General features: G+C 44.3%; 1 protein-coding gene across 7 annotated transcripts in view; it reads right to left on the bottom strand.

Annotated features, from left to right (window-relative positions):
• The window catches only part of LOC140721795 (uncharacterized), a 287528-nt gene extending 269859 nt beyond the window's left edge, over positions 1-17669 (bottom strand). The window contains exons 1-3 of one of the 7 annotated variants that reach the window (XM_073036599.1): positions 17470-17669; positions 15141-15282; positions 12400-12561 (exon numbers count right to left, since the gene is read on the bottom strand). The gene's annotated coding sequence lies outside the window, so the exon portion shown is untranslated. Of the gene's footprint in view, positions 1-9343; positions 9469-9887; positions 9992-12399; positions 12566-13417; positions 13445-15140; positions 15283-17469 lie in introns of those variants that run through there. The other 6 variants (XM_073036598.1, XM_073036597.1, XR_012097467.1 and 3 more) reach the window with 6 other exon arrangements.
• Between the last annotated feature and the right edge of the window lie 4458 nt (positions 17670-22127).

Below are 22127 nucleotides of genomic sequence, written 5' to 3'. Positions count from 1 at the left end.
CATAGATAAAACCCAATTACTTTCATATTACTATAGCCCACCAAGTAGATATCCCTGGTCATGGCAAACTGAGTCTTTCAAATATTTGGGCATCATTATGCCAAAAGATTAGGTAACATTATCAGAATGTAATTATCAGCCTTTATATAAAAAAAAATTAAGGAATATATAGCAAGATGGAACCTGATTCCTTTCTTTTAGTTTCAGTTCAAGGATTGAGTCTATTATAATGAATATACTGCCCAGACTGTTATAGCTCTTTCAGCCCCTACCAATAGAGATTAATCAAAATCAATTCAATGAATGGAACAAGATGTTATCAAGGTATATTTGGCGAGGTAAAAGGCCTAGAATTCATCTCAAAACTTTGCAATTAGCAAAGGAAAAGGGTGGCTGCGGCCTAACTTCTCTTCGAGGTTATTATTTTGCAGCACAGCTGAGTGCAACCCATCATATGACGCTCAATGGAAAAACATTGAGGAGCGAGTACTTCCCATCCCCATACAAGCAATTTTGGCTGATAATAACTTGCAAAGGTACATCGGTAGCTGAGCGAAGGGCGCTGAGTAGGCTACGGTCAATTATGAAAAACTCTGAACATCCTCTACATAGCACCATCCAGAGACAGAGAAGCAGTTTCAGCGACAGGTTACTATCGATGCAATGCTCCTCAGACAGGATGAAGAGGTCAATACTCCCCAATGCCATTAGGCTTTACAATTCAACTGCCAGGACTTAAGAAATTTTTTAAAAGCTATTATTAATGCTTTTTGAGATAGTGATTTAGATGCATATCATATTTTTTACTGAGTTAAGTATTGTATGTAATTAGTTTTGCTACAACAAGTGTATGGGACATTGGAAAAAAATGTTGAATTTCCCCATGGGGATGAATAAAGTATCTATCTATCTATCTATCTAAATACTATTGATAATCCATGGGTGAAATTGACTCTTAAAATATGGAAAACTACTATAAAAGAATATAATCTAGAGGGAGATACTGCAATTCTTAAATGGTGTGCATATGACTTGGATTTTACACGAAATAAATTGGATGCTAGATTTAAGGACTGGACAGCTAAAGGAATAACAGTTCTTTGCAACATAATGAAAGAAGGAACACTGTTCAGCTTTGAAATGCTGAAAGAGAAACATTTAGAAAAACAAGATTTTTATCAGTATTTATAGATGCGACAGTATGTTAATATGATGCTTAAAATTGTAACCAAGGCAAGTACATGCATGATAGAGCTATTTAGTAAAGCATATAATTCAGATAACGGTAGTACAATTATTTCAAGCATGTATAAGGGTTTGTCAAATCTTAAAATACATTTGACTTCATACATTAAAACAAAATGGGAGAAGCAAGGAGGGATAATTATATCTGAGGAAGAATGGACAATAATATGGAGGTATCAATGGAAGTGTACCAGTTCTCAGAAATGGAGGGAGTTCGGATGGAAAAACTTGATAAGATATTTTATTACAACCTCTCAGAAATTCCATTATGATAGTAACCTCCCTGTTTGCTGGAGAAACTGTGGAAATCGAAATGCAAATCATTATTATATTTTTTGTGACTGCCCTGTATCAAAGACTATTGGAGGGGAATACACAATGCCCGACATGGCATCTTTAAATGTGAAATACCCTTGAGGAGTAAGACCATATATTTTGGATATATACCTCAAGATAAATATACCTCATGAAAAAAGATAAATATTTAATGAATATATTGTTGGTGGCTGGTATAAAGACTGTTACTAGGAAATGGTTATCACAGAAGAACCCAACTTTAAATGCATGGATGGAAATTACAATGAACATTTACAAATTGGAGAAGATAATCATAATCTGGAACAATTTGATTCATACTGGGAAAAATAGTTTAACTACGTAATGCCTCATAGGCCCGATTTTATTCTCACAAATCAATGAATTTGTTGTAAAAAAAAACACGTTATTTTTTCCTTTTGCTTGTTTTTTCTTTTACTCTTTTCTATAAGTGTATACCTCAGATAAATTCTATGCGGAGATTTGTGGCACATATAATTATATGATATATATCTACAATGTCTGAAATACATCTTCTGGAAATGTTTGATGATGAACTTCAATAAAAAAAAAACAAGAAAAAACAGTCAGATAAAACTTTTAAGTATATATTTTCATCAAAAATGAACAGAATTCTGCACTCCATGTGTGTATTTGCAATCGTGATAAGAAATACAGACCAGAAAACTTAAATGAGAGGCCAACTCAGAACAATAAATCATCACTCCAGAAGAAAACATTAACCAGTGGAATGAGTATGACCCTCCATGGGAGACATCCCAACAATCTGAGTAGACTAGATGGTGACAAGGAAGCCTTGAGCACCTGACTGAGAGTTGGAGACCTCTTCCCAAAAAACAAAGGGGTTTCTTGCAGAAATACAGGACAAGATGTTTGACAAAAGGGGGGGGGGAAACATCAAAAGTACATGAAATATTAACAAACGAGGAAGTTAGTGCAGAAAATGCCAGAGAAATCAGACACAATCCAACACATTCCAGGATCCTGCAGATTAACTCAATCTGATTACTTACAAAGGTACAAACAAATGGCAAATATCATTCACCAAAATCTTGCTTTAAAATACAAACTCATGAATGCCCTCATTCACTTCATAAAGGTACCATAAATTCAAGCCCGATACAGTTTTAGTGTCAAAATCTTGCAAATTAGATGATAATCAATAAATTATTTCAGATAGTACAATCCATAAAAACCATCCGGATATAATATTACAGGATAAACAAACAGGAACAACTCCCCCAACAGATAAAACCATTCCCAACACACAAGTGTTCTTCAACCAGTGGAGCACCTCACCACAGGTATTGTTTGTGTCATCAGTCAGACAACCAAATTATTTTCTCTGTCAATCAGCTTCCAAATGTTGCTACTCTGTCATTCGTTGCCACATCTTGCTGCTGATTCCCTTCTCCTCATCATACGTTCTTAACCCAACCATCATCCAGAGCCCCAATCTCTGCCCTGTGCAGACTTGCCTCTGGTTTCTGACCCTGCTTCATTGAACATTCAACTAATCGTTTCCCATTCTGCTTTCAGTCTTTAGAGAACAGTGGTGTTCTCTAACAACACTTTAGAAGCAGGGAAAGTGACCCATAATGTGGAAATGAGTCGTGATTAAGGAGTTTAACTCCCAATGTCATTCTTCCGCATCCAGAGATTAGAGGGGTGAAGAACATCTCAGACAGAACTGCAGTCAGCTCGACTTCTTCAGTCAGTAGAAAATTAAAGGGAAACCTCTTCACCCACAGAGTGGTGACTGTTTAGAACCCATCACCACAGGGAGAGTGAGAGGGGGAAAACGGGAGGATTTAAAAGGACTGTTGTGGAACAGAATCACTGGGTCCAGCTGGCCTGAGTTAACTCTCTACTGTACACTAGGTGTGTTGTAAATTCACCAAGACAGAGTTTAAAATGAACTGATTTATTTGTCTCAGAGCCAGAATATTAAACACCAGTCCCATTAAAGGTGAATATGCAGCAGAAGAAACTCCTCCCATGCCCAGTGACCAGGGTGCAGACCTGGGTGTGGTGAGCAGCAGCAATAATTGCAGAGTTCAGCACCGACAGTCACTCTCGAAATTGCATTCAGCAACGGTGATGGACAAATATCCAGCATGCAGCTTATTGAAACTTTCTCCCCAGTGTGAACCCGGTAGTGTGTCACAAGTGTAACAATGTTTAGGTTACGACTAGAGATAACAGGGTTTTGGAGTGCGGGGCTATCCAATGAGAGAAATGTTCTTTCTTGTGAGTTTGTAAGAGAGATTTTGTGCTCCTTTGCTGGGGAGATGAGAAGACGTGAATGGAGAGAGCGGCCCTTTTTCTTTTTTTCATTTTCTTTACTAACCCTATAGTCAAAGTAAGAATTATAAAGCTCAATCATTTAATCACATATTGTGTACCGTTTTGTATTTCAGGGTACTGATTTGTTACAGGGGACACAACACACAGCACCCACCCAAACAAGATTTCTTAAGTTTGGCTGGGCTGCGGGTCTATCACCCCCTATATTAAGCTGAAAGTCAAAGCAAGAGTTACATAAGGTTAGATTAAAGGACACTGAGGTTGTCTACAAGAAGAGTCAGTGCCGTCTCTATTTCCTGAGGAGACTGAGGTCCTTTAATATCTGCCGGACGATGCTGAGGATGTGGTGGCCAGTGCTATCATGTTTGCTGTTGTGTGCTGGGGCAGCAGGCTGAGGGTAGCAGACACCAACAGAATCAACAAACTAATTCGTAAGGCCAGTGATGTTGTGGGGGTGGAACTGTACTCTCTGGCGGTGGTGTCTGAAAAGAGGATGCTGTCCAAGTTGCCTGCCATCTTGGACAATGAATCCCATCCACTCCATAATGTACTGGTTAGGTACAGGAGTACATTCAGCCAGAGACTCATTCCACCGAGATGTAACACTGAGCGTCATAGGAAGTCATTCCTGCCTGTGTCCATCAAACCTTACAACTTCTCCCTCGGAGTGTCAGACACCCTGAGCCAATAGGCTGGTCCTGGACCTATTTCCACTTACCCCTAGACATTGATAGAGCTTGTTTCTTATTATTGATTATTATTCCTACACTTCTATGTTTATTATTGCTAACCTGTTTTATATGTGTATTTGCATTATTGATATTGTTTTGCTTATTTTACTAATAAACACCTTTAGCTAAAGTGATTTGATTACCAAATTGGGGGGCCGGTGAATCGGGATAGATTTCCCTTATCTGATCTGGTTGTGTGAGAAACCAGAAAGACAGGCAGCAGAAATGGATGTTGACGAGTTTCTGTTAAACCCTGTGGGTTTAAAGAAGGCTAAAAAGTCTGAGTTGTGGGAAATGGTGGAGTCCTTGGAACTCAAGGAGGTTAAGAAAGGGATGACGAAGGCAGAGATACAAGGTAAGATAGCTGAACATTGTCACGATATTCAAGGCGGAGTTGTTAGAACACTTTCCTGTAGGGAAAGGGGAGGTCCAGTTACGTCTGGAAGAGAATTAAGTTGGAGGTGGAGGAGGCAGTAAAACAGCGACAGTTTGAGAGGGAGAAATGGTAACACGTGGATAGCGGGGCAGACCGTGGGGAAAAGTTTAATGTTAGTCAGGAGATTAGGTCAGTACCTCCATTCGAGGAGACGGACATTGATCGGTACTTCTTGCATTTTGAAAAAGTGGCCTAGAGATAAGTGGGTGGTGTTGTTACAAAGTGTACTTAAAGGGAAGGCTCAACGTGCATATGCAGCATATATGTCTGATTTGGTTAAAAAGGAATGCAATCCTTTTGGGTCAGATGGACTTGGTTCAGTGAAGAAAGGGTTAACCTTGGCACCAGAGGAAAATGAGGATTCTCAGTCACTTGTGTTGAGATAAAAGCTGGTGAGATGGATGTTATTAGATACTGAGGGAAAAAGTGTTACTGGACTTTTGAATAAAGTAAATGTAAAGTCAGGTTTGGTTCCAGGACTGTTGTGCAAAGGGAAGGGATCATAAATTAAACAATGGTTTGTTAACAAGGTGTTTGTTTTGAAACTTAGGATGCACAACTTGGTGATGTTGCTCAAGTATGTGATTTGGAGAGGCAGAACTTGAAGTGTTGTTTTGGCCCAGAGAGACCATCTGCTAGTGTCATTAAGGAAACTAATCAAATTAAAGATCCTGAAGATAAAATTAATGACCTGCTTAAAATTAATGAGTGGTGTGGAAGTTCAGAAAATGGGCTTAGTTTAGAAAACATTGGTGATAAGCTTTGTTTTCTGGATGAAGCTTGTGAAAGTTAAAGACGATATCATAGTAGGTTGACTGAAAGTTAAGTTTAGAAGTAAAATAGAGATTACTATTTGCACAAACTTCTGTAATGTACTACATTATAATCACTCATGTATTGGTTCACTCTTTGTGATATATACCTAAGCTAAGAATTAACTCCACTGTAGAAAAAGAATTACTGTCACTTATCCTGGCATTACAGCATTACAGCATTTGTCCAGCACAGAAACCAGTGATAGTTTATACTGATCACAACCCCTTGGTATTTTTGACAAACATGAAGAATAAAAATAGACGGTTATTAAGTTGGAGTCTGTTGTTACAAGAATATGATATGAAAATACAACATGTAAAGGGAAATGATAATGTAATTGCTGATTGTATATCTAGGTGTTAATTTGAAAGTATATCTGTGTTATCCTTGTAGTTAAAGACCACTTCTGTATTAGATTAGACTCTGTAATGTGCTTTACTAGTTAATCTTCACCCCGGTGAAAATTCTTTGAAGGGTGGGGGTGTTCTGTGTGCTGAACAGACCAGATGGAAATGGGGTCCAGAGCTGACCCTTCCCCCCTGAGGACTATGCTGCTAATGAGAGAGAGAGAGAGATGAAGAACAGAGTTAGAGACATCTGCTACAGATAAGAGAGAGAGAGACGACTGATTTATGTATTATGGCTTCTTCACTGATGGAAAGGTAAACAAAACCTTTTGCTGCAGGGACACTTCTTTCCTCATTAACATTCCTGAGGAGACAGCAGGAGTGGCCTAGTTTGATGGACATAGACACATTGAGTTGATGGATGGCTGATACCCCGTCAGTGAGGATAAAAGACGGGTCTGGGGAGACACTCCTCAGACACACCAGTGGACACTGAAAGAGTGTTGTGCACCCACAGGAAGGTGGGGGCTCAGAGGACCGAATCAGGAGATCGGTCAACAAAGCTCACAGTGTGACGGCAGGGCCGGTGGGGACTTGTGTATGTGTCCACTCGTGCCAGAGTGACGAGTCCACCACAGAAGAACGGTCTAGCCGAGAACAGAAGGGCCATAACCGAATGACCACAATGGTACAACGGCACAAGAAGACAACAGAAGGTTTGCCTGCTGCAGCTGCCCAATCTCATGCTCACTCTCTCTCGCTCTCTCTCCCTCTCCCTCGCTCTCCAACAATTGCAGCACAGCAACGGTACCTCAGCATGGACGAACTGAACTGAACTTTATATTCTCTTATGACTATTCATTTACCCCTAGACATTCATAGAGCTTGTTTATTATTATTGATTATTATTCCTACACTTGTATGTTTATTATTGCTAACCTGTTTTATATGTATATTTGCATTATTGATACTGTTTTGCTTATTTTACTAACAAACACCTTTAGTTAAAGTACCACCAGACTCCAACGTATCCTTCCATTTCTGCTGGTCTGTTAACCCAGTTACGGGGTACGTAACAGCATAATTTACTTAGTATTATTTAATTATTTATGGTTTCATATTGCTATATTTCCTATTCTTGGTTGGTGCGACTGTAACGAAACCCAATTTCCCTCGGGAACAATAAAGTATGTCTGTGTCTGATTACTGAGTGAATTGCTTACCACATTCACAGTAGGTGAACAGCCTCTCCCCAGTGTAAAGTCAGTGATGCACATTTGGTTGATTTGGCTGAGAGAATCTCTTCCCAAAGTCCGAGCAGGTGATCAGCCTCTACCCAGTGTGAACTCGCTGATGTACCTTCAGTTTAGATGATCGAGTGAATCCCTTCCCACAGTCTGAGCAGGTGAATGGCCGCTCCCCGGTATGAATTCGCTGGTGTGCCAGTAGGTCGGATGACCGAGTGAATCCCTTCCCACAGTCTGAGCAGATGAATGGCCGCTCCCCGGTGTGAACTCGTTGGTGCGCCAGTAGGTCGGATGACCGAGTGAATCCCTTCCCACAGTCTGAGCAGGTGAATGGCCTCTCTACAGTGTGAACTCTCTGATGTACCTTCAGTTGAGATGATTCAGTGAATCCCTTCCCACAGTCTGAGCAGGTGAACAGCCACTCACCAGTGTGAACTGACTGGTGTCTCAGTAACTGAGATGACCGGGTGAATCCCTTCCTACAGACTAAGCAAGTGTACAGCCTCTCCCCAGTGTGAACTGACTGGTGTACCTTCAGCTGGGATGAGCAAATGAATCCTTTCCCACAGTCTGAGCAGATGAACGGCCTCTCTCCAGTGTGAACTCTCTGATGTACCTTCATTTGGGATGACCAAGTGAATCTCTTCCCACAGTCTGAGCAGGTGAATGGCCTCTCCCTGGTGTGAACTCGCTGATGTACCTTCAGTTGGGGTGAGCAAGTGAATCCCTTCCCACAGTCTGAGCAGGTGAACGGCCGCTCCCCGGTGTGAATTCGCTGGTGTACCACTAGGTTAGATGACCGAGTGAATCCCTTCCCACAGTCTGAGCAGGTGAATGGCCTCTCCCCGGTGTGAACTCGCTGATGTACCTTCAGTTGGGATGACCGAGTGAATCTCTTCCCACAGTTCGAGCAGGTGAACGGCCGCTCGCCGGTGTGCCATTAGGGCGGATGACTGAGTGAATCCCTTCTCACAGTCTGAGCAGGTGAATGGCCTTTCGCCAGTGTGAACTGACTGGTGTGTGAGTAGGTCGGATGACTGAATGAATCCCTTTCCACAGCCTGAGCAAGTGAATGGTCTCTCTCCAGTGTGAACTCTCTGATGTACCTTCATTTGGGATGACCAAGTGAATCTCTTCCCACAGTCTGAGCAGGTGAATGGCCTCTCCCTGGTGTGAACTCGCTGATGTACCTTCAGTTGGGGTGAGCAAGTGAATCCCTTCCCACAGTCTGAGCAGGTGAACGGCCGCTCCCCGGTGTGAATTCGCTGGTGTACCACTAGGTTAGATGACCGAGTGAATCCCTTCCCACAGTCTGAGCAGGTGAATGGCCTCTCCCCGGTGTGAACTCGCTGATGTACCTTCAGTTGGGATGACCGAGTGAATCTCTTCCCACAGTTCGAGCAGGTGAACGGCCGCTCGCCGGTGTGCCATTAGGGCGGATGACTGAGTGAATCCCTTCTCACAGTCTGAGCAGGTGAATGGCCTTTCGCCAGTGTGAACTGACTGGTGTGTGAGTAGGTCGGATGACTGAATGAATCCCTTTCCACAGTCTGAGCAAGTGAATGGTCTCTCTCCAGTGTGAACTCTCTGATGTACCTTCAGTTGGGATGACCGAGTGAATCCCTTCCCACAGTCTGAGCAGGTGAATGACCGCTCCCCGGTGTGAACTCGCTGGTGAGCCATTAGGTTAGATGACAAAATGAATCTTTCCCCACAAATTCAGCAGATGACCAGCTTCTGCCCAGTGTGATCTGACTAGTGTGTCACAGGTGGGAAGACGACTGAATCCCTTCTCACAAACAGAACAGGTGAATGGCCTTGTCCCAGTGTGAACTTGCTGATGTACCTTCAGTTGAAATGACCGAGTGAATCCTTCCCCGCAGTCTGAGCAAGAAGGATAATCGAGTGAATCCCTTGCTCCACATCTTAAATATCAAAAGAGGCAGCAAAACGTGTGTGTTGTGTTAGACATTCCCGTAGACGAATTCCTTGTCATTTTTAAACTGTAAAAAGATTTACAAAATCCATCAATTGGTTTAGAACAACATTTCAGCTGAGATCACTTGAGTTGTCAAGGTGTGATCTGACATCACACTGTTACAGTGAAGTTGAACCCAATTTGGAGAGAGAAATGACCTTCTAACTGGGCACAGTGCTGGTATCTGGAATGACCATCAAACTCTCTGATGTTCTTCCTGTCTCTATAAGAATGCAGCATTTCTGCCATCTCCAATCTGTGCCTTGGCTCAGTTTGACTCTCTCCATTGGTATTATTCCCTGTTCCCACTGAGCTGCATGGGTGCTGGCCCCACAGTAACTGAAACACTCTCACACAAATAGCCGGCAGAGCATTCCAAACACCCACCACTCTCTGTGTGAAAAAGTTACCCCTGACATCCACTCGGTATCTATTTCCAAGCACCTTAAAACTATGTCCCCTCGTGTTAGCCATTTCAGCCCTGGGAATAAACATCTGGCTGTCCACACGATCAATACCCCTCATCATCTTATACACCTAAAAGTGCTCTAAACATAAAGAATGAAATTATACATTGCTTTGAGTATTTGTCAGAAGTATACAACATTATAAGGGTAAAGATAGGGTAAATGGAAGGAGGATTTTCCACTGAGGTTGGGTGGGATGACAACCAGAGGTCATGGGTAAGTGGAAAAGTTGAAAATTTAATGGGAACATTTGGAAAAGCTCTTTACTGAAATGGTTGTGAGAGTGTGGAATGAGATGTCAGCACCAGTGGTGAATATGAGCTTGGTTTCACAATTTAAAAGAAGTTTGGATGGGAGGCTGGATGGTAGGGGTATGGAGGGTGATGGTCTTGGTGCAGGTAGTTGCACAGCTTAAATGGTTTTTTTCAGCATTGACTAGATGGGCCAAATAGCCTCTTTCTGTACTGAACTTCTCCATGTTTCTATGTCGGAGAAGCTGGCCAAACTTGTTTGGAAGGGAAAAGGTAGGAGTGACAATGGAGCAGCAATGGCTGGAGTTTCTGGGAGCAATTCGGAAGCTGAGTGATCGATGCATCCCAAAAAAGTGGAAGCATTGGAAAGGCAGGAGGACACAACCGTGGCTGAAATGAGAAGCCAAAGACAACATAAAAGCCAAAGAGAGGGGAAACAAAAGAGCAAACACTATTTTGAAGCTTTTAGAACCTAACAGAAGACAACTAAAAAAATCTCAGATGAACGCAGGATGTGGAATTATGATATTGTAGTCATTAATGCGTCTTGGCAGCACCCAACAGTCTGAGGCATTTAGAGGAACAAAATATCCGGGGCCTCAATATTTCCTGAAAGTCAAGTTTTCTGCACTGGTTACGTTTCAACTTTTATGTTGTTAGGCACATACAAACTCTGCACTCTCAAAATTTCACTTCTCAAAGCCTCCCACTTACCAAGTACTCCTTTTCCAGGAAACAGCCTGTCCCAAACCACACTTGTCAGATCCTTCCTGATACTATCAAAATTGACCTTTCTCCAATTTAGAATCTCAACCCGTGGTCCAGACCTCTCTTTTTCCATCTTTATTCTGAATTTCATGGCATTATGATCACTAATTTCTGTCACCAGCCCTGATCATTTCCTAACAGCTTATTGCACACTTCTACATCAGGAATTTTACATACTGATTAAGGGCACATTTGAGAAACTCTACCCCATCTACCCCTTTTACACTATTCGAGTCCCAGTCAATACAGGTAGTCCCTGAGTTACGAAGTCCGACTTACGGACAACTTGGACTTACGAACCGAGGAAGGAGAATGCAGTCCGCCATTTTAAGTCATTGCCATTGACACTGTGTTGAGTGTTTAACTTTGTATTGGGCTTAAATTTTTCTTAGTAAGATTTACCCTGACCTCACACCCCCCTCCCGCCATTCCTGTCAGCTGGTGGCGCAGTCAGCTCAGCACCGGGCTAGAGAACGGAGGTTCCCGAGTTTGTTTTAGTGACAGACTGCTCCCGTGCCGGGTTGATGTCGATCCAGTGACTCCCGTACCCTCCATGCAGGGTTGGTGTCGAGCTCGCAACTCCACCTCGTAAAAAAAAAACACTGCCACCTCCAGTTTAAATTCCCACACAGAATATTGTGGAAGATCAAATACCCAAACCCAGCACAACCCCCAGTCCCATTTAACCTGTCTCAGTGTGGTGCAGTTCAGGACCTGGGGAATTTAGTGCTGCAGTTCTTAGGACCCAGTGGACCTCGGGAGCTGGCGCAGGTCGGCACCCACCACCTGCAGTGTTTCTGTTCCATTGACAGGAAGCGATCGCATTTGAAAATAAAGTGCGAATAATAAAGCGTTTGGAAAGAGGTGAAATGCCATCTGTCATTGGAAAAGCGTTAGGCTACAGACGGTCAACTATCGTAACACATCTAAATGATAATGGATAAATTGAGAATAATGGAGCATGTGAAAGTCCCTGCCATGATGAAAGCTACAATTATTACTAAGCAACACGATAGTTTAATTATTGGAATACTTACATTTCTTAACTGTTTTATATGCATAGAAAAGTAAAATATATACTATATACTAAGACAAATGTTTGACTAACTGACGCTAAATAATATCGGATGTACTTGTTCCGACATACGTACAAATCTGTCTTAAAGATTGACTCAGGTACGGAACTCATATGTAACCCAGGGACTGCCTGTATATGGAAAGTTAAAATCACTTACTGAATCAACTTTTGTTTCTCGGCATGGTCTGCAATCTCTCTACAAATTTGTTCCTCTACATCCCTAAGACTGTTGGGTGTAAACAAGTTCCAATAATGTGTACAATATCATAATTCCCTTTCCTGAGCTCATCTGGCTTTCCTACGATGCTTCTTGCATTGTGACATACACAACTCAGCACATTCATCGTACCATGCTCAACCATGACTTCAATGTTTGTCTAAATGAGACTCACCAAACTTTCTCCTGACTGAGTCAATGGAAATTCTAAGTCAGAAGGGTTCTCTCCAGTTGATGCTCTCAATCCTCGGGCTGGTTCACTTGTTGCTGTTCCCTTCTTCAGCTGTGGTTTGCTTCCAGTTGGGGTATTTCTTCCAATAGACCTCTCACCGCAGGTCTAACTTTAACCAGAGAGATAATAAAGCACATTAACAATAAAAAAGGAGAACCAAACATTTCTGCTTAATGTTACTAAGAACAAAACTCACTGGAAGTTAAAAGTTGAATGCAGATATAATGATCTCAGTAAACAATCTTTTATTGTCCGTCACATGTCACAAAATAATATGGGATAAGGAGCCATCATTCAGTCAGGAACAGAATTAGATGATTCAATCCATCTGGTCTGCCCCACCATTCAACCCTGGTTGATTTTTATTCCAACACAATATTCCTGCCTTCCTCCTGTAACCCTGCAGCTACTTAGCAATCTAGAATATATTAATCTCTGTCATAAATATACCCAAATGGCAGCCTCAACCAACCTCTGCTGCAACAAACTCCACAGATCAGACATCTTTTGGACAACACATTTTTTCTCAGTTTTAAAGTTTCTCATCTTTATTCTGAGATTGTGCTTTCATATCACAGACTCTCTGTCTAATGGAAACCACCTCTCCATGTCCACTGTAACCAGGCTTTTCAGCATTTGGTAGGTTTACTTAACCATACATCCCTCCACCGTCCCTCTGAACTCCATTGACCATAGGTCCAGAACCATCAAATGCTCCTCACACATAAATCCAATCATTCCTGAGATTATTCATGTGAACCTTGTTAGCAACAACTGTACTGAACACATTTCCAGGAAAACCAGACAAATTGCTACCAGGTTAATTTATAGGGAAAGTTGTGCTTTCTCCACTGTTGTACCAGCACAGAATGAGCCATTTCCATTCCCAGGTTAAATCAGGTCAATTTCAGGAAATATCAACCAGTCCAGGGTGAATGTAATAAAAAGAAGCTGCAATTACCAGAAATGCTCGGCAGGTAAGGAACAGCTGTGGGGAGAGGAATAAACATTACAATTCAGGTTAATAACGTTTTGTCAGAATGACTTCAAACATTTTCAGTTTTTAGTGCAGATCTCCCGCAACTTGAGATTCTGCTTGACTTGCACCGAGTGGCCAACAGGTGACAGTGAGAGGGGGAATTTCTAAACACAGTTTGAACACCAAACTTGCAGGTTTATTTTTACTGCTGTAAACACAGAAAAGCCCATTTACTCATAGCCACTCCTCAGATTAGTAGTCAATGCTTCCAAAGGAACTCCAGAAACAAACACCTGATCCTACAACAGAAGTACACACTTAACACCTCATAAGCCCAAGCAGCTCAATCCCGGGTCCATTTTACCTGGATCAAAAACTGTGTTATCCCAGGACCAAACCTCACAATCACACAGCTGAATCTGCTGCTCACCGACCCTGAGAGTTTCACACATCATCCCTGAATCTGGGTAGTGCAGTCCGGGATTTCCCCACAACCAATGTGCAGCTGCTCGAAATTTCTGCTTCATTGCAGAAGGATGACCATCCAGCCCCTTCTGTAGAAACACTAACCAAAGTCAAAGCCATCACAGGACTAGAGTCCAAGCACCAACTCTCCCAGTACTCTTTGCTGACTGTAATATGATGAAGTGTGTCAGCCTGTCACTGTTCATAAACTAGCACCTCCACACCAATACACAACAGAACTGGTACCTGATGACCCTCTGCCATTCCAGCTAACAAAAAGTGATTTTGGAAATAACTCAGTGAGGTCAAAGGTGTACAAGAATAGTTCACAATGAAGACTATGGTTAGAAGGACTGCTGATATATATCACTGAAAAGGTGAGATACAGGGTGGACCAAGGTTGACCCAGATAGTTGATGCATATCACTGAAGCTGGGGGCAGAGAGACTGGACAGACGTTGAACAAGATGGGCAGGGAATGAGCAGATGGAACCAGATGGGAGAAGAGATCAAGGACAATCACTGATGGTTCTCCAGCAATATGCAGATACTGGATGAATGGTACATACTACTGTATAAAGGATTCTAAAATGACAAAGTTTGAACAAACAGTAAGAACTTTGCCAGATATATTTTGATCCTCACCGTATTTTTATCAACAAGCTTTCCATCCGGACACTTCATGCTTTTTATGGTAACTACTCTGACCATGACTGTGAGGATCTGCAGAGACCTTTGGATCCAGATCAGCACATCACAGAAACCACTCTCCCCCCTAGACTTCCCAGTCCCTCGGTAAAGCAGGCAGTGAAATCAAAGATCCCCACAACCTGGGACGTTCTCCTTTCTCACCCACCCTAGTCTGGGAGAAGACACAACAGCCAGAAAGCTCACGGACAAATGTGAGGAGCCTCAGGAAGCGAGGCGAGTTCGGGGAAGTTAACGGGACTCAGTGGCCAACATCAGATTTCCCCAGCACAACATGTGATCTTGCATCACCAGAGGGCGGGAGAGTTCTGCAGGAAAAAGCCTTATGTGACCTGTCCGTGGGTCACCCATTTCAACTCTGCAGAAATAGACAGCCTGGGCTCCAGTTCTGGATCGTTCAATGCAGATTAAGTGAAGTCGACACATTTCTGACCAGCCCAAATAATCAGAAAATAAATGAGTAATTGGTCCTCAGTTTGGGGCTCACAGCCAACATCAGATCTCCCCGCTCGGGATCGGTCTCAATACTCACCGATGGGAAAGCGATATCTTTGGCCCACAGACTGTGATCCGACCCCTGGCTCCCCCACCCAGGAGGCGAGGACACCTTCCCCGATCCCACAGACAATCCACTTCAGCACTGAGCGGAAAGGAAAACACCGCCCAGCCGGAGTCTGTGAACATGAGCAAAGGGATTGTTACATCGGCGGTTAAATGGGAGGGGCAAATGGGATCACGTGACTGGTGGGATCTCCCACCCCAGGCAGAGAGTCTAGCTACCCACCACTTTGTGGAAAGAGACAACCTTACCACTTACATCTCATCTCACCTTAAATGTATTAGACATTTCAACCCCCAGAAAAGATATATCACCTGTCCACTCAGATTCAGGTTTATTATCACTGGCGTGCGTCATGAAATTTGTTAATTTTGCAGCAGCAGTTCAATGCAATACATAATATAGAAGAAAAAATAAAATAATAAAAATAAATAACTAAATCAATTACAGTATACATATATCTGGGACCATTGCTTGTCGTGATTTTTATAAAATGACCTGGATGAGGAAGTGAAGGGATATGTTAGTAAATTTGCTGATGACACAAAGCTTGGGGGTGTTGTGGATAGTGTGGAGGGTGTTAGAGGTTACAGCGGGACACCGAAAGGATGCAAAACTGGGCTGACAGGTCGCAATTGGAGTTCAACCCGGATAAGTTTGAAGTTGTTCATTTTGTTTGGTGAAACATGATGGCAGAATATAGCATTAATGATAAGACTCATGGCAGTGTGGAGGATCAGCGGGATATTGAGGTCTGAGTCCATAGGACACTCAAAGCTGCTACGCAGGTTGACTCTATGGTTAAGATGATGTATGGTGCATTGACCTTTATTAATCATGGGAATGATCTTAGAAGCTGAGAGGTAATGTTGCAGCTATACAGGATCCTGGTCACACTCCACTGTGCTCAATTCTGGTCACCTCATTACCGGAAGAATGTGGAAACCTTAGAAAGAGTGCAGAGGAGGTTTACAAGGATGTTGCCTGGATTGGGGAGCATGGCTCATGAGAATAGGTGAGTGAACTCGGCCTTTTCTCCTTGGAGTGACGGAGGATAAGAGGTGACCTGATAGAGGTGTATAAGATTATGAGAGGCATAGGTCGTGTTCAAGGGTTCAATGTCCATTTGGCAATCAGATGGCAGAGGGGAAGAAACTGTTTCTGAATCACTGAGTGTGTGCCTTCAGGCTTCTGTACCTCAATATCTGATGGGTGCCGGAGTTCCTGAACAATGGACGCTGCCTTCTGAGACACTGCTTCTAATCCTCTGGTAATCTTATAAACATCTATCCAGTCTCACCCCAGAGAAAACAACATAAGATTGTCCAAAGTCCCGTTATAGCTCATGCCCTCTAATCCATGCAGTATCCTGGTAAACCTCTTCTGCACCATCTCCAAAGCCCCGATATCCTTCCGAGAATGGGGGCGACCAGAACTGTATGAAACACTCCAGATGTGAGCTAACTAGTTTTTCAAAGCTGCAACACAACTTCATGACTTTTGAACTCAGTGCTTCAACTGATAAAGACAACCATGCCATTTGCCTTCTTAACCACCCGATCAATCTGTGCAGTCTCTTTCAGGGAGCGATGCACTTGGAGTCTAAGATCCCTCTGATCATCAACACTGTTCAGGGTTTTGCATTTAACAGTGTACTGTCTCATGCATTCGACCTACCGAGCTGCCAAGATGAACATCACTAATCAAATCTCAGTGAGATTTCTCAGGTCCTGTTGAATTTATTGCCAACTGCACAAGTACGGGAAGGTACAGGTACAGAGAAACACTGACTTGTGGCGGCATCACAGGCAAGTACATTCAGATAACACACGGGACACAAGTTATACGATTCTCCGTCAGTAACAAGATAGAAACATGTTTTACTTCATCCTGCTAATAGGACCAGAACAACAGGGGCTGAGCGGCGGCTCATCTCAGACGGTTCGGTGTGAAGGTCTCACAACCCGGACCGACCCCGGCAGATTCTGTGAAGGAAGCGAGGCGAGGCCGCCAGTTCGGGAAAGTTCATCCCCTCCCCCTTCAGGTTTCACCGATCACCTTGTGTTTCTTTCTCCCTTCCGCACCCCCATCTTTTATTCTCCAGTGCTGCCGAAGGGTTTCGGCCGGTAATGTCGACTGTACACTTTTCCTGGATTCTGCCCGGCCTGCTGAGTTCCTCCAGCATTTTGTGCGCGTTGCTCGCATTTCCAGCAACTGCAGATTTTCTCTTGTTTGAGTTCGGGAAAGTTAACTCACCATTCAGCGTCAGACCTCCCCGCTCGGGACCGGCTTCAATACTCACCGAAGGGAAATTGTTGGTGTTGCCCCGCAGAGAATAATCCGCCTCCGGCTCCCCGTCCAAGGGGGCGAGAACCCCCTCCGGATCCCGATCTCACCGCCGTCCCGCTTTCACAAAGAACGAAAAAACAACACCGCCTTTCCCGGGAATGTGAGCATGCGCAATGTGCTTATTGCGTCACGGGCGTTGGGCGGAGCCTCGGAAAATGCAGACGATCTGCGGTAAAACAGGATCACGTGACTCGGTGACTGTTCCTGCCCCTTCACATATTGCCCGACCCACCGCCGCATTTCCCAAATTATTTCATTATTTCCCTATATTATTTCCATATTTACACCAGATACGTATTTAGTTTTTCCCTCCATATCTTCGCCGATCCCTTTTCAGCCACCCCCAGGTCACAGAGTTCTCAGAGTTATAATTTCGATTCCCATCCCATCCCGACACACAATTCAGACCCACACAGGAAATGTGCGGATTTCAGTTAAATCAGTCTATGTTTATAAACACTTAATTATTAGACCAGCCGTTAAACCGATAAAGCTCGAGCACAGCAGCACGTGGGTGACGTAACACACTCCGCGACCGTCAGGGCAGATCCCGGTGCGGGGAACCCATATGTGACGTCAGGCGAGTGGGGGGGGGGGGGGAAGAGCTCGTATTTAAAAGCACCTTAATGGATTTTTCGGTGGGACAACAACATTAATCACGGGTTTCATCACTGAATCCAGTGTTGTGGGATGTAAAGTCCCCTGTTATGTGTCCGGCTGTGCCGTGTTGTTGGTGGAGTGGGCAGCGTGGTGTTTGTCTCGATTCGGGCCACAACACCAGAATTGCCAGCGGGGTCCACACACAGTGTATTAGTCAACAGAAAACCTCTCGTCCCTGCAGTCTTTGTCTCCTGGTAAACTCAACACCCTGACATTGTGGACCATAGATACCCCTGCCTCTCAGAGTCAGGGAATCACTCAGACAGCTGATCGCTGAGAGGATTTATATTTATTGGTCATTAAAGTTCACCCAGATTCGTTTGGACGGATTTGATGTGGAGTTCGGGGTGTCACAGTGAAAGGGCCGGACGGTCGAACTCTCTCCGTTGTCCAAACATCCTTCCAGGTGAGGCGACACTTCACCTGTGAATTTTCCGGGGTCGCCCGTTGTGTCCGCTACTCCCGATGCGGCCGCCTCTACACTGGTGACACCGGCTCCTCCGCAGTTGTGCGGGGTAGGGTTGTTTTTTTTTTGGGGGGGGGGGTGGCGGTCGACGATATTGTTCCCTTTTGTGCGGGAGGGGTGGGTTTTGGGGGTTTGATGATCGGGATCCTGTCTTTTTGATACGGGGGTTGAGGTGGGAGTTTGATTTTTCTCTCTGAACGACTTTCATGCTCTTTCTTTGTTTCGTGGTTTTCCGGAGAAGAAAAAAAGCTCAAGAATTGTTTACGGATACCTGCTTTGATAATAAATTAACCTTTGAACTATCCGCTCCGAGCGGGACTTCCTGGTGTCCAAACATTTTCATTCCGATTCCCACTGGGGAATCTATTGATGTTGAAAATGATCATAACATGATAAGGAATGGCTACAAGTGGCACATGCAACTCGTTCATTATCTGATCCAGAAACACGTTGTGCCCAGATTGAAAAAGAATTGCTCAGCATTTTGTTTCCTTCTGAGGCATTTCATCAGTTTGTGTCAGGGCAATCTTTTCATATTGAAAATGATCATAAACCTCTGATTGCATTGTTTTATGCGGGGGGTAGGGTGGGAGTGTGATTTTTCTCTCTTATAGATGCTGCCCGGCCGGCTGAGTTCGGCCAGCATTTTGTTTGTGTTGCTCTGAATTTCCAGCATCTGCAGACTTTGTCGTGTTTGTGATTTACCTCTCCGTTGTCCCTCCCGCCTCTGGCCACTGCTCCCTCTGCTCCCTCCGGCCACGGCTGGTGCAGCCCAGAACCTCCTGCTAAACGCAGGCGCAGTGCCGACTAGAGCTGTCGCCGGCGGTTCTTCTGTTCAGGCGTCCGTGAAGAAGGGTCTGATCTCGGGGTTGTGGATATCAGGGGCCGGCTGCCGTGGAATCACAACTTTGTGGGCCGAAGGGCCTGTATCGTGCTGTAGGTTTTCTATGTTTCTATGAAAAGTGTCGGGAACGAGCTCTGCCGGACGGCTGGAGGCTCCGGGCTCTCCGGTCCTGCAGCCCCGGTTTTAGCTTTGCGCCCGAGCCCGGGCTGTGGGATCAGTTAGTTGTGGTTCCCAGTCTGGGAGGGGTTTGGTGTGAAGGGAATCTGTCTGTGTGTGTGGGTAGAGGTTATGGGTGGACTGTAATCGGGGGGGAGGGGGAGGTGTGGGTGGGGTTGCTGTTGTGAGAAAGTGGGATGATCGGACGTTCCGTGACCCGGGTAAAATAAAGTTGTGAACGGGGAAGGATTGCTCCGTTGTATCGGACGCTCGCGTGTCCTTTCAGGAAGCAGCAATTCTCTCTTCAAATGAACTGCTGTTTAATCGTGCTGTTAACATTGTGTTTGTTACAAAGCCCCAGTGTCTGGAAGAGCTGTCACCGTCATGGGCTGTTGGTGCATACTGGGATGGCGGTGGGGTGTCAGTGACCTCTGTATCAGAGAACAACACGGGTTTCTACATCCTCCTGTGAGATATAAATGTCCTCACAGTGGATTCGGATCAGCTGGCATATCTGGAGTTTGCAAAGGGAAAGGGAATAGGGAAGGGGTGAGGAAAGAGAGTTTTAATCAGCAAACTATCGTCCGGGATGGAGGGGTACAGGAGCTGTCTGATAGATCGTTTTACAGTAATTGTGTTTTTATATAATCTCACAGACGGTGACTGAGGAAGAAGCTTGTTGATGGAGGGTACCCGGAGTTAAGCAGGCCAGACACGGTATCAGGAGAGTGACAGTGATGTGATTTCCTGTGTCACGGGTACAGACAGTCGTGTCAAGTGAGGAGTTTGTGTGGAGATGCAGCTTCCCTGGAGGTGGAGGAAAGAGGACACACCAACAGGTGGAACCAGCTGTGGGAAGACATGGTTTGTCAGGTCTGAGGACGAGCTGAATGTACCATAACCTTCAGACTGAATCAGAAAACCATTCTGAGGGTATTTGAAATGTCAGAAGCAGAGGAGATGTGATCCCATGTCTCCATCAGACCCTCAGTGAGATGGTTCCAGTTATAACGTGCAGGGATGAAAGCAGAGTGTTTGGGGCCGGATTTAATCACTGATTCTGACAAAGTGAGAGATTTAGTTTTGCTGTAAGACAGCAACATTAATGGAAGAAACTTCATCAATTGCCAGTTGTTCAGCAAAAGTGATCAACTTGTATGTCACCTTGACAGAAACTGATACTCACAGGTACAAATGGGTGCAGTCTGGTTTATTGCAGGTTGGAGAGGGATATGGAGATGTAAAATCAATGCCTTGCGGTGTCCCTATCGTTAATTTAGCATGTCCAGAGTGGTGGATCACACAGCACGGAAACAGGCCTTTGGCCGGCCATACCTGTTCTGACCATCCACTCACTGTCTACACTGGTCCCATTTATCAGCACTTGGTTCATAGCCGACTGTATCTCGGCAGTTTCAATGCTCATTCTCTTCGTAAATGTTGTGAAGGGACCTGCCTCCACCACCACCTCGGGCAGTGTGTTCCAGATTCCAACTACCCTCTGAGTGACAAATGTCCTCCTCAGATCCCTCCAAACCTCTTCATCCTCTGCTTAAATCCATACCCTCTGATCTGTGACACCTCTGTCCCAGGATCGGGGCCGATATGGGCATCAGCGAGGCCTTTGATAAGGTTCAGCATGGTAAGTTGCTGTGGAAAGTCAGATCACATGGGATCCAGGGAGAGCTGGCTCACTGGATGCACAGTTGTCTTGACGGTAGGAAGTAGAGAGTGATGGTGGGAGGCTGTTTATTGGACTCAAGGCCCGGGCTTAGTGAGGTTCCCCAGGGTTACACCCCATTGCTCTCATTTTTCATTGATATTTAATGATATTTCCATTTGCACAGTTTGTTGAATTCTATGCTCCACTTGATCTTTCATTGATCCTGTTACTATTCTATAGATTTGCTAAGTGTTCCTGTGGGAAAAACAATCTCAGGGTTGCATGTGGTGACATATATGTACACTGATAATAACATTTACTTTGAACATCAACCACTGCTACTTGTCATCTGGATCAGTAATTTGGTTGAGAATGTACAGGGTATGGAGAGTAGGTTTGCCGCAAGTTCAGACAATTAATTTTTCTGAAAGATATTAAGTATAACCTCTCCGCTCTGTTTCACTCTCCGCGCTCGACCACCCCTCCCCTTACTTTCTTCCCTCTCTGCCCCGTCCTCGCTCTCACCCTGACATTGGACATACGTTCAGGGTGAAAGTGAATTATTTTCTGGGAATCTGAATGGGAATTCTTCACTCTGAGGTTGGTGAGAGTGTGGAATGAGCTGCCAGTGGAAGTGGAGGATGTGGGTTTGATTGAGACACTCAAGAGGAATTTTGGTGAGGACTTGGATGGGAGGTGTATGGAGGCTCTGGTGCAGGTAGCTGGAACCAGGCAGTAACAACAAAAACGGGTCGGCATGGACTAGAAGGGCTGAAAGAATGCAGAAAAAATTACGCGGCTATTGCCGGGACTGAATGTTTT

The sequence above is a fragment of the Hemitrygon akajei genome, unplaced genomic scaffold, assembly GCF_048418815.1.
Source record: "Hemitrygon akajei unplaced genomic scaffold, sHemAka1.3 Scf000061, whole genome shotgun sequence".
In the NCBI taxonomy this organism is placed as follows: domain Eukaryota; kingdom Metazoa; phylum Chordata; class Chondrichthyes; order Myliobatiformes; family Dasyatidae; genus Hemitrygon; species Hemitrygon akajei.
The sequence above is the reverse complement of the archived record's forward strand: the minus strand, read 5'-3'. Positions and strand labels throughout refer to the sequence as shown.